General features: G+C 56.9%; 1 long non-coding RNA gene across 1 annotated transcript; it reads right to left on the bottom strand.

The window, feature by feature from the left end:
- Window positions 1-1,037: 1,037 nt before the first annotated feature.
- Window positions 1,038-5,077, bottom strand: LOC125321061. The gene is made up of 3 exons (XR_007201433.1): window positions 4,965-5,077; window positions 2,224-2,313; window positions 1,038-1,169 (listed from the first exon to the last, which is right to left on the bottom strand). It is a non-coding gene; the product is annotated as an uncharacterized LOC125321061 (long non-coding RNA).
- Window positions 5,078-11,602: the final 6,525 nt, after the last annotated feature.

The following is an 11,602-nucleotide window of genomic DNA, read 5'->3' as shown; positions in this document are numbered from 1 at the left end:
GGAGGCGGTACTGGGAGGCACTGGGAGGGGGCACTGGGAGGCACTGGGAGGGGGCACTGGGAGGCACTGGGAGGCGGCACTGGGAGGCACTGGGAGCACTGGGAGGCGGTACTGGGAGGCACTGGGAGGGGGCACTGGGAGGCACTAGGAGGCGGCACTGGGAGGCACTGGGAGGCACTGGGAGCACTGGGAGGCGGCACTGGGAGGCACTGGGAGGGGGCACTGGGAGGCACTGGGAGGCGGTACTGGGAGGCACTGGGAGCACTGGGAGCAGCGGGAAGGGCTCCGAGTGCTTCCCAAAGAGCTCCTGGATCCGCTCCAGCACCTGCTCCAGGCACTGCCCACACACTGGGATGGACTGGGAGCCACTGGGAGCCACCGGGAGGGGGTTTGGGGGCACTGGGAGGGGGTTTGGGGGCACTGGGATGGACTGGGAGCCACTGGGAGGCCACTGGGAGGGGGTTTGGGGGGACTGGGAGGGGGTTTGGGGACACTGGGATGGACTGGGAGCCACTGGGAGCCACTGGGAGGGGGTTCGGGGGCACTGGGATGGACTGGGAGCCACTGGGAGCCACTGGGAGGGGGCACTGGGAGGCACTGGGAGGCGGCACTGGGAGGCACTGGGAGCACTGGGAGGCGGCACTGGGAGGCACTGGGAGCACTGGGAGGGGGCACTGGGAGGCACTGGGAGGCACTGGGAGGCGGCACTGGGAGGCACTGGGAGCACTGGGAGCAGCGGGAAGGGCTCCGAGTGCTTCCCAAAGAGCTCCTGGATCCGCTCCAGCACCTGCTCCAGGCACTGCCCACACACTGGGATGGACTGGGAGCCACTGGGAGCCACTGGGAGGGGGTTTGGGGGCACTGGGAGGGGGTTTGGGGACACTGGGATGGACTGGGAGCCACTGGGAGCCACTGGGAGGGGGCACTGGGAGGCACTGGGAGCACTGGGAGGCGGTACTGGGAGGCACTGGGAGGGGGCACTGGGAGGCACTAGGAGGCGGCACTGGGAGGCACTGGGAGCACTGGGAGCACTGGGAGGCGGCACTGGGAGGCACTGGGAGGCACTGGGAGGCGGCACTGGGAGGCACTGGGAGCACTGGGAGCAGCGGGAAGGGCTCCGAGTGCTTCCCAAAGAGCTCCTGGATCCGCTCCAGCACCTGCTCCAGGCACTGCCCACACACTGGGATGGACTGGGAGCCACTGGGAGCCACTGGGAGGGGGTTTGGGGGCACTGGGAGGGGGTTTGGGGACACTGGGAGGCACTGAGAGGCACTGGAAGCACTGGGAGGGGGCACTGGGAGGCGGCACTGGGAGGCACTGGGAGCACTGGGAGGGGGTTTGGGGGCACTGGGAAGGGGTTTGGGGACACTGGGATGGACTGGGAGGCACTGGGAGGCCACTGGGAGGGGGTTTGGGGGCACTGGGAGGCACTGGGAGCACTGGGAGGCACTGGGAGGCACTGGGAGGCAGCACTGGGAGGCACTGGGAGCACTGGGAGGCGGTACTGGGAGGCACTGGGAGGCACTGGGAGCACTGGGAGGGGGCACTGGGAGGCACTGGGAGGCAGCACTGGGAGGCACTGGGAGCACTGGGAGGGGGCACTGGGAGGCACTGGGAGCACTGGGAGGGGGCACTGGGAGGCACTGGGAGCACTGGGAGGCGGTACTGGGAGCCACTGGGAGCACTGGGAGGGGGCACTGGGAGGGACTGGGATGGACTGGGAGGCACTGGGAGGAGGCACTGGGAGACACTGGGAGGCACTGGGAGGGGTTACTGGGATGGCACTGGGGGTTACTGGGAGGGCACTGGGGGTTACTGGTGTGAACTGGGGGTTACTGGGATGGCACTGGGGGTTACTGGTGTGAACTGGGGGTTACTGGGAGGCCGCACCTTGTCCCAGCGCTCCGTGCGGAACATTCCCAGCTCCAGGTGCGGTTACTGGGAGGGCACTGGGGGTTACTGGGATGGCACTGGGAGGGCACTGGGGGGTTACTGGTTTGAACTGGGGGTTACTGGTGTGAACTGGGGGTTACTGGGAGGCCGCACCTTGTCCCAGCGCTCCGTGCGGAACATTCCCAGCTCCAGGTGCGGTTACTGGGAGGGCACTGGGGGTTACTGGGAGGGCACTGGGGGTTACTGGGATGGCACTGGGAGGGCACTGGGGGGTTACTGGTTTGAACTGGGGGTTACTGGTGTGAACTGGGGGTTACTGGGAGGCCGCACCTTGTCCCAGCGCTCCGTGCGGAACATTCCCAGCTCCAGGTGCGGGAGCAGCTCCAGCAGCGCCGCCACCGGCGCCGGCTCCGCCGAGAACTGGGAATGGCAGAGGGGGGGAAATGGGAATTTTGGGTGAAAAAATGAGAATTTTGGGTGAAAAACGGGAATTCCGGAGGGGGAAATGGGAATTCCGGAGGGGGAAATGGGAATTTTGGGTGAAAAATGGGTATTTTGGGGGGGGAAACCAAGGATTTTGGGGGGAAAAAACCAGGGATTTGTGAGAAAAAACGGGAATTCCGAGGGACAAATGGGAATTTTTGGGAAAAAAATGGGAATTTTGGGGGGAAAAGGGGAATTTGGGGGGGAAAATGGGAATTCCGGGGGAAAATGGGGATTTGGGGGGGAAAAAACCAGGGAATTGCGGGGGGAAAAAACGGGAATTTTGGGGGGGAAAAGGGGAATTGCAGAGGGGAAATGGGAATTCCGGGGGAAAAATGGGAATTCCAGAGGGGGAAAATGGGAATTCTGGGGGAAAATGGGAATTGCAGAGAGGGAAATGGGAATTTCAGGAAAAAGACCGGGAATTTTGGGTGAAAAATGGGAATTTTGGGATAAAAAAAGAGAATTATGGGGGAAAAAACCGGGATTTGGGTGGGGAAAATGGGGATTTGGGGGGAAAAATGGGAATTCTGAGGGGGAAATGGGAATTCCAGGGGAAAAAACAGGGATTTGTGAGGAAAAACGGGAATTTGGGGTGAAAAATGGGAATTTTGGGGGGGAAAACAAGGATTTTGGGGGCAAAAAACCAAGGATTTGGGGGAAAAAACGGGAATTTGGGGGGATAAAACAGGGATCTGTGAGAAAAAAGGGGAATTCTGGGGCAAAAAAGGGAATTCTGGGGGAAAAATGGGAATTCCAGAGGTGGAAAATGGGAATTTTGGGAAAAAAAAAGAATTTTGGGGGAAAAAAACAGGATTTGGGGGGGGAAAAATGGGAATTTGGGGGGATAAAATGGGAATTCCAGGGGGAAAAACAGGAATTTTGGAGGGGAAAATGGGAATTCTGGGGGTAAAATGGGAATTTTGAGCGGGAAAAATGGGGATTCGGGGGGGAAAATGGGAATTTGGGGGAGTGGAAATGGAGAATTCCAGGAGAAAAATGGGAATTTGGGGAAAAAACGGGAATTTGGGGGAATAAAACACAGATTTGGGGGGGAAAAATGGGAATTTGGGGGGGGAAAACGGGAATTCTGGGGGGAAAATGGGAATTTGGGGAAAAAAAAGAGAGTTTTGGGGGGAAAAAAACAGGATTTGGGGGGAAATGGGAATTTTGGGGGGAAAATGGGAATTCTGGGGGGGGAAATGGGGATTTTGGGGAAAAATGGGGACTTGGGGGGATGAAAACAGGGATTTGGGGGGGGGGGGGAATGGGAATTCCGGGGGGAAAGATGGGGATTTGGGAAAAACACGCAGGGATTTGAGGGGAAAAAATGGAAATCGGGGGGTGGGAAATGGGAATTTGGGCCGAAAAAATGGGGATTTGGGGGAAAAACTGGGAATTTGGGAAAAAAAAAGAGAATTTTGGGGGAAGAAAACAGGATTTGGGGGGGTAAAATGGGAATTTTGGGGGGAAAAATGGGAATTTTGGGGGAAAAATGGGGATTGGGGAAAAAGAGAATTTTGGGGGAAGAAAACAGGATTTGGGGGGGTAAAATGGGAATTTTGGGGGGAAAAATGGGAATTTTGGGGGAAAACTGGGGATTGGGGGGGATAAAAACAGGGATTTGGGGGGAAAAAATGGGGATTTGGCGGGATAAAATGGGAATTTTGGGGAAAAAAAGGAATTTGGGGGGAAAAAAATGGGAATCTGGGGGATATTTGGGATCTCAGGGTCACCTCCAGGTGAAAAAATCCCCAATTTCCCCAACATCCCAAAAAATCCCCCCAAAAATTCCATAAAATCCCGCCAAAAATTAAAAAAAAACCCTCAAAAATCCGCCAAAAAAAATGCCAAAAATTCCCCCCAAAAAATCCCAAAGAAACCTCCCCAAAATCCCCCAAAAACTAAAAAAAACCCCCCCAAAAAACCCCCCCAAATCCACCCAAAGTTCCAAAAAAATTCCAAAAAATCCCCAAAAATCAAAAAAAAATCCCCCAAAAATCCCCCAAAAATTCAAAAATTCCCTAAAACCTCCTGGGAAATTCCCCAAAAACCCCCCCAAAAAAATCCCCCAAAATTCCCTAAAAAGGCCCAAAAAAGTCCCAAAGAAATTCCCAAGAATCCCCAAAAAATCCCAAAAAACCCCTGAAAGAACCCCCAAAAAATCCAAAAAAATCCCCAAAAATCCTCCAGAAATTCCAAAAAAAATCCAAAAAAAATCTCCCAGAAACCCCCAAAAATCCCGAAAAAATCCCCCAAAAATTCCCAAAAATTCCCAAAAAATCCTGGAAAAAAATCCCCAAAAATCCCCCAAAAATTCCAAGAAAAGCCCCCAAAAAATCCAAAAAATTCCAAAAAAATCCCCAAAAAATTAAAAAAAAAAAAAAAAAATCCCCCCCCCCCAAATCTCCCAAAAAATTCCAAAAAAATCCCCAAAAATTCCAAAAAAATCCCCAAAAAAACCCCCAAAAAATAAAAAAAAAATCCCAAAAAAATAAAAAAAAAATCCCCAGCATCCCCCAAAGCCCCAAACTCCCGGCTTTCCCCCCGAATTCCCGGATTTCCCCCCAGTTCCCGAATTTCCGCACCTTCTCCAGGAGCTGGGGCAGCGCCGGGATGAGGCTCCGGCTGAGCCGGGCTCGCTCCTCGCGCAGCTCCCGGCCCGACACCTCGGGGACCACGGAAAACTGGGATCACAATTCCCCAAATTCCCCAAATTCCCCAAAATCCCTGCAATTTCTGATGCACAAAATCCCCGTTTTCCCCCCCAAATCCGCATTTTTCCCCCCCCAAATCCTGGGGTTTTCCCCCAAAGTTCTTTTTTTTTTTCCCAAAATTCCCATTTTTTCCCCCAAATCCCTGTTTTATCCTCCCAAATCCCCATTTTCCCCCCCAAATTCCCATTTCTTCCCCTCAAATCCCTGTTTTATCCTCCCAAATTCCCATTTTCCCCCCAATCCCTGGTTTTTCCCCCCCAAAATTCCCATTTTTTCCCCCAAAATCCCCATTTTTCCCCCCAAAATTCCCATTTTCCCCCCAGAATTCCCACTTTTCCCCTCTAAAATTCCCGTTTTCCCCCAAAATTCCCGTTTCTCCCCCCAGAATTCCCATTTTTTTCCCCCAAATCCCTGTTTTATCCTCCCAAATCCCCATTTTCCCCCCCAAATTCCCATTTTCCCCCCAATCCCTGTTTTTTCCCCCCAAATTCCCATTTTTCCCCCCCAAATCCCCATTTTACCCCCAAAATTCCCATTTTTTCCCCTCTAAAATTCCCGTTTCCCCCCCAAATTCCCATTTTCCCCCCAAATTCCCCATTTTTCCCCTCAAATCCCTGTTTTATCCTCCCAAATCCCCATTTTCCCCCCCAAAATTCCCGTTTTCCCCCCCCAGAATTCCCATTTTTTCCCCTCTAAAATTCCATTTTTTCCCCCAAATCCCTGTTTTATCCTCCCAAATCCCCATTTTCCCCCCCAAATTCCATTTTCCCCCCAATCCCCGTTTTTTCCCCCCCCAAAATTCCCATTTTTCCCCCAAAATCCCCATTTTTTCTCCTCTAAAATTCCCATTCCCCCCTCCAAATTCCCATTTTCCCCCCAATCCCTGTTTTTTCCCCCCCAAAATTCCCATTTTTCCCCCCCAAATTCCCATTTTACCCCCAAAATTCCCATTTTTTTCCCCTCTAAAATTCCCGTTTCCCCCCAAATTCCCATTTCTTCCCCCCCAAATTCCCATTTTTCCCCTCAAATCCCTGTTTTATCCTCCCAAATCCCCATTTTCCCCCCCAAAATTCCCGTTTTCCCCCCCAGAATTCCCATTTTTTCCCCTCTAAAATTCCCATTTTTTCCCCCAAATCCCTGTTTTATCCTCCCAAATCCCCCACCCAAATTCCCATTTTCCCCCCCAATCCCTGTTTTTTCCCCCCCAAAATTCCCATTTTCCCCCCAAAATCCCCATTTTTTCTCCTCTAAAATTCCCATTCCCCCCTCCAAATTCCCATTTTCCCCCCAATCCCTGTTTTTTTTCCCCCCCAAATTCCCATTTTCTCCCCCAGAATTCCCACTTTTTCCCCTCTAAAATTCCCATTCCTCCCTCCAAATTCCCATTTTCCCCCCAATCCCTGTTTTTTTCCCCCCCAAATTCCCATTTTCCCCCCCAGAATTCCCACTTTTCCCCTCTAAAATTCCCGTTTTCCCCCCAAAATTCCCATTTTACCCCCAGAATTCCCATTTTTTCCCCCAAATCCCTGTTTTATCCTCCCAAATCCCCAGTTTTCCCCCCAATCCCTGTTTTTCCCCCCCAAAATTCCCATTTTCCCCTCTAAAATTCCCATTTTTTCCCCTCAAATCCCCATTTCTCCCCCAATTTCCCATTTTTCCCCCCCAAATTCCCATTTCTTCCCTCAAATCCCTGTTTTATCCTCCCAAATTCCCATTTTCCCCCCCCAATCCCTGGTTTTTCCCCCCCAAAATTCCCATTTTCCCCCCAAAATCCCCATTTTCCCCCCCAAAATTCCCATTTTCCCCCCAGAATTCCCATTTTTTTCCCCTCTAAAATTCCCGTTTTCCCCCAAAATTCCCATTTTCCCCCCAGAATTCCCATTTTTCCCCCAAAATTCCCATTTTTTCCCTCTAAAATTCCCATTTTCCCCCAAAATTCCCATTCCCGCCCTAAATTCCCTTTTTTCCCCCCCAAATCCCCATTTTTTTCCCCAAATTCCCATTTTTCCCCCCAAATTCCCATTTCTCCCCCCCAATCCCTGGTTTTTCCCCCCCAAAATTCCCATTTTCCCCCCCAAAATCCCCATTTTCCCCCCCCAAAATTCCCATTTTCCCCCCAGAATTCCCATTTTTTTCCCCTCTAAAATTCCCGTTTTCCCCCAAAATTCCCATTTTCCCCCCAGAATTCCCATTTTTCCCCCAAAATTCCCATTTTTTCCCTCTAAAATTCCCATTTTCCCCCAAAATTCCCATTCCGCCCTAAATTCCCTATCCCCATTTTTTTCCCCAAAATTCCCATTTCCCCCCCCAAATCCTGTTTTTTCCCCAAATTCCCATTTTTCCCCCCAAATCCCCATTTTTCCCCCCCCCAAATTCCTTTTTTCCCCCCAATTCCCATTCCCACCCAAAATTCCCATTCCCCCCCCCAAAATCCCCATTTTTTCCCCCCCAAAATTCCCATTTTTCCCCCCAAATCCCTGCTGTTTTTCCCAAATCCCCGTTTTTTCCCCTCATTTCCCCTCAGATTTCCCTCATTTTCTCCCCATTTTTTTCCGGAATTCCCAGTTTTTCCAAGGCCCTGAAAACCTCTGGAATTCCTGAGGCCTAAAAGCTGAATTCCCCAAATTCCTGGAATTCTTCACCCCCCCAAAATTCCCAGGAATTCCTGATGATTCTGGAAATTCCCAGAAACTCCCAAAATTCCCAGAAACTCCCAAAAACTCCCAGAAATTCCCCAAAAATTCAAAAAAAAATTCCCCAAAAATTCCCATAAAATTCCTAAAATTCCATAAAAGCTCCTGACGATTCCGGAAATTCTCAGAAATTCCCAAAATTCCTGGAATTCCCAAAAATTCCCATAAAATTCCCCCAAAATTCCCATAAAACTCCCATAAAATTCCCAGAATTCCCAAAACTTCCCCAAAATTCCTGAAATTCCTGAAAATCCCCAGAAATTCCAAAAGCTTCCCAGATATTCCCAGAAATTCCTGAAATCCCTAGAAATTCCCGAAAACTCCCAAAAAATTCCCGCTCTTCATTCTCCCATTCCCGGTGCCCGTTCCCGGTGCCCGTTCCCCTGTTCCCGGTGCCCATTCCCAGTGCCCGTTCCCCCATTCCCGGTGCCCGTTCCCCCCGTTCCCAGTGCCCATTCCCGGTGCCCGTTCCCGGTGCCCGTTCCCCCATTCCCGGTGCCCATTCCCATTCCCGGTGCCCATTCCCATTCCCGGTGCCCATTCCCATTCCCGGTGCCCGTTCCCCCATTCCCGGTGCCCATTCCCGGTGCCCGTTCCCCCATTCCCAGTGCCCGTTCCCCCATTCCCGGTGCCCGTTCCCTCGTTCCCGGTGCCCGTTCCCCCATTCCCGGTGCCCATTCCCGGTGCCCGTTCCCCCATTCCCGGTGCCCATTCCCGGTGCCCATTCCCATTCACGGTGCCCGTTCCCAGTGCCCGGTGCCCATTCCCCCCATTCCCGGTGCCCGTTCCCGGTGCCCGTTCCCCCATTCCCGGTGCCCATTCCCATTCCCGGTGCCCGTTCCCAGTGCCCGGTGCCCGTTCCCCCATTCCCGGTGCCCTTTCCCGGTGCCCGTTCCCCCATTCCCGGTGCCCGTTCCCCCATTCCCGGTGCCCATTCCCGGTGCCCGTTCCCCCCGTTCCCGGTGCCTGTTCCCCCATTCCCGGTGCCCATTCCCGGTGCCCGTTCCCGGTGCCCGTTCCCCCATTCCCAGTGCCCGTTCCCATTCCCAGTGCCCGTTCCCCCATTCCCAGTGCCCCGTTCCCATTCCCGGTGCCCGTTCCCCCCATTCCCAGTGCCCATTCCCAGTGCCCGTTCCCATTCCCGGTGCCCGTTCCCCCATTCCCGGTGCCCATTCCCGGTGCCCGTTCCCCCATTCCCAGTGCCCGTTCCCCCCATTCCCGGTGCCCGTTCCCCCATTCCCGGTGCCCGTTCCCTCGTTCCCGGTGCCCGTTCCCCCATTCCCGGTGCCCATTCCCCCATTCCCGGTGCCCATTCCCATTCCCGGTGCCCCGTTCCCCCATTCCCGGTGCCCATTCCCATTCCCGGTGCCCGTTCCCGGTGCCCGTTCCCCCCGTTCCCAGTGCCCATTCCCGGTGCCCGTTCCCCCGTTCCCAGTGCCCATTCCCATTCCCGGGTGCCCGTTCCCGGTGCCCGTTCCCCCGTTCCCAGTGCCCATTCCCGGTGCCCGTTCCCCCCGTTCCCCCGTTCCCAGTGCCCATTCCCAGTGCCCGTTCCCAGTGCCCATTCCCGGTGCCCGTTCCCGGTGCCCGTTTCCCCATTCCCAGTGCCCATTCCCGGTGCCCGTTCCCGGTGCCCGTTCCCCCCGTTCCCAGTGCCCGTTCCCGGTGCCCGTTCCCCCATTCCCAGTGCCCATTCCCGGTGCCCCGTTCCCCCGTTCCCAGTGCCCATTCCCGGTGCCTGTTCCCCCATTCCCAGTGCCCATTCCCAGTGCCCATTCCCGGTGCCCGTTCCCGGTGCCCGTTCCCCTGTTCCCAGTGCCCATTCCCGGTGCCCGTTCCCCCATTCCCAGTGCCCATTCCCGGTGCCCGTTCCCGGTGCCCGTTCCCCCCGTTCCCAGTGCCCGTTCCCGGTGCCCGTTCCCCCATTCCCGGTGCCCGTTCCCCCATTCCCGGTGCCCATTCCCGGTGCCCGTTCCCGGTGCCCGTTTCCCCATTCCCAGTGCCCATTCCGGTGCCCGTTCCCGGTGCCCATTCCCCCATTCCCGGTGCCCATTCCCGGTGCCCGTTCCCGGTGCCCGTTTCCCCATTCCCGGTGCCCGTTCCCATTCCCAGTGCCCGTTCCCCCATTCCCAGTGCCCGTTCCCATTCCCGGTGCCCGTTCCCCCCATTCCCGGTGCCCGTTCCCGGTGCCCGTTCCCCCATTCCCAGTGCCCGTTCCCATTCCCGGTGCCCGTTCCCCCCATTCCCGGTGCCCATTCCCCCATTCCCAGTGCCCATTCCCAGTGCCCATTCCCGGTGCCCGTTCCCCCATTCCCAGTGCCCATTCCCGGTGCCCGTTCCCCCCGTTCCCAGTGCCCGTTCCCGGTGCCCGTTCCCGGTGCCCGTTTCCCTGTTCCCAGTGCCCATTCCCGGTGCCCGTTCCCGGTGCCCGTTTCCCTGTTCCCAGTGCCCATTCCCGGTGCCCGTTCCCGGTGCCCGTTCCCCCGTTCCCAGTGCCCGTTCCCGGTGCCCGTTTCCCCATTCCCGGTGCCCATTCCCGGTGCCCGTTCCCGGTGCCCATTCCCCCCATTCCCGGTGCCCATTCCCGGTGCCCGTTCCCATTCCCAGTGCCCGTTCCCCCATTCCCAGTGCCCGTTCCCATTCCCGGTGCCCGTTCCCCCATTCCCGGTGCCCGTTCCCGGTGCCCGTTCCCCCATTCCCAGTGCCCGTTCCCATTCCCGGTGCCCGTTCCCCCCATTCCCGGTGCCCATTCCCCCATTCCCAGTGCCCATTCCCAGTGCCCATTCCCGGTGCCCGTTCCCCCATTCCCAGTGCCCATTCCCGGTGCCCGTTCCCCCGTTCCCAGTGCCCGTTCCCGGTGCCCGTTCCCGGTGCCCGTTTCCCTGTTCCCAGTGCCCATTCCCGGTGCCCGTTCCCGGTGCCCGTTTCCCTGTTCCCAGTGCCCATTCCCGGTGCCCGTTCCCGGTGCCCGTTCCCCCGTTCCCAGTGCCCGTTCCCGGTGCCCGTTCCCCCATTCCCAGTGCCCATTCCCGGTGCCCGTTCCCGGTGCCCGTTCCCCCGTTCCCAGTGCCCGTTCCCGGTGCCCGTTCCCCTGTTCCCAGTGCCCATTCCCGGTGCCCGTTCCCCCATTCCCAGTGCCCATTCCCGGTGCCCGTTCCCGGTGCCCGTTCCCCCCGTTCCCAGTGCCCGTTCCCGGTGCCCGTTTCCCCATTCCCGGTGCCCATTCCCGGTGCCCGTTCCCGGTGCCCATTCCCCCATTCCCGGTGCCCATTCCCGGTGCCCGTTCCCGGTGCCCGTTCCGGTGCCCGTTTCCCCATTCCCAGTGCCCATTCCCGGTGCCCGTTCCCGGTGCCCGTTTCCCCATTCCCGGTGCCCGTTCCCATTCCCAGTGCCCGTTCCCCCATTCCCAGTGCCCGTTCCCATTCCCGGTGCCCGTTCCCCCATTCCCGGTGCCCGTTCCCCCATTCCCGGTGCCCATTCCCGGTGCCCGTTCCCCCATTCCCAGTGCCCGTTCCCATTCCCGGTGCCCGTTCCCCCATTCCCGGTGCCCGTTCCCCCATTCCCGGTGCCCATTCCCGGTGCCCGTTCCCCCATTCCCAGTGCCCGTTCCCCCATTCCCGGTGCCCGTTCCCCCATTCCCGGTGCCCGTTCCCTCGTTCCCGGTGCCCGTTCCCCCATTCCCGGTGCCCGTTCCCCCATTCCCGGTGCCCGTTCCCTCGTTCCCGGTGCCCGTTCCCCCCATTCCCGGTGCCCATTCCCCCATTCCCGGTGCCCATTCCCATTCCCGGTGCCCGTTCCCCCCTTCCCCCATTCCAT

The sequence above is a fragment of the Corvus hawaiiensis genome, unplaced genomic scaffold (assembly GCF_020740725.1).
Source record: "Corvus hawaiiensis isolate bCorHaw1 unplaced genomic scaffold, bCorHaw1.pri.cur scaffold_331_ctg1, whole genome shotgun sequence".
Lineage (NCBI taxonomy): Eukaryota > Metazoa > Chordata > Aves > Passeriformes > Corvidae > Corvus > Corvus hawaiiensis.
Note: the sequence above shows the minus strand (reverse complement) of the source record. Positions and strands in the feature narration are given on the sequence as shown.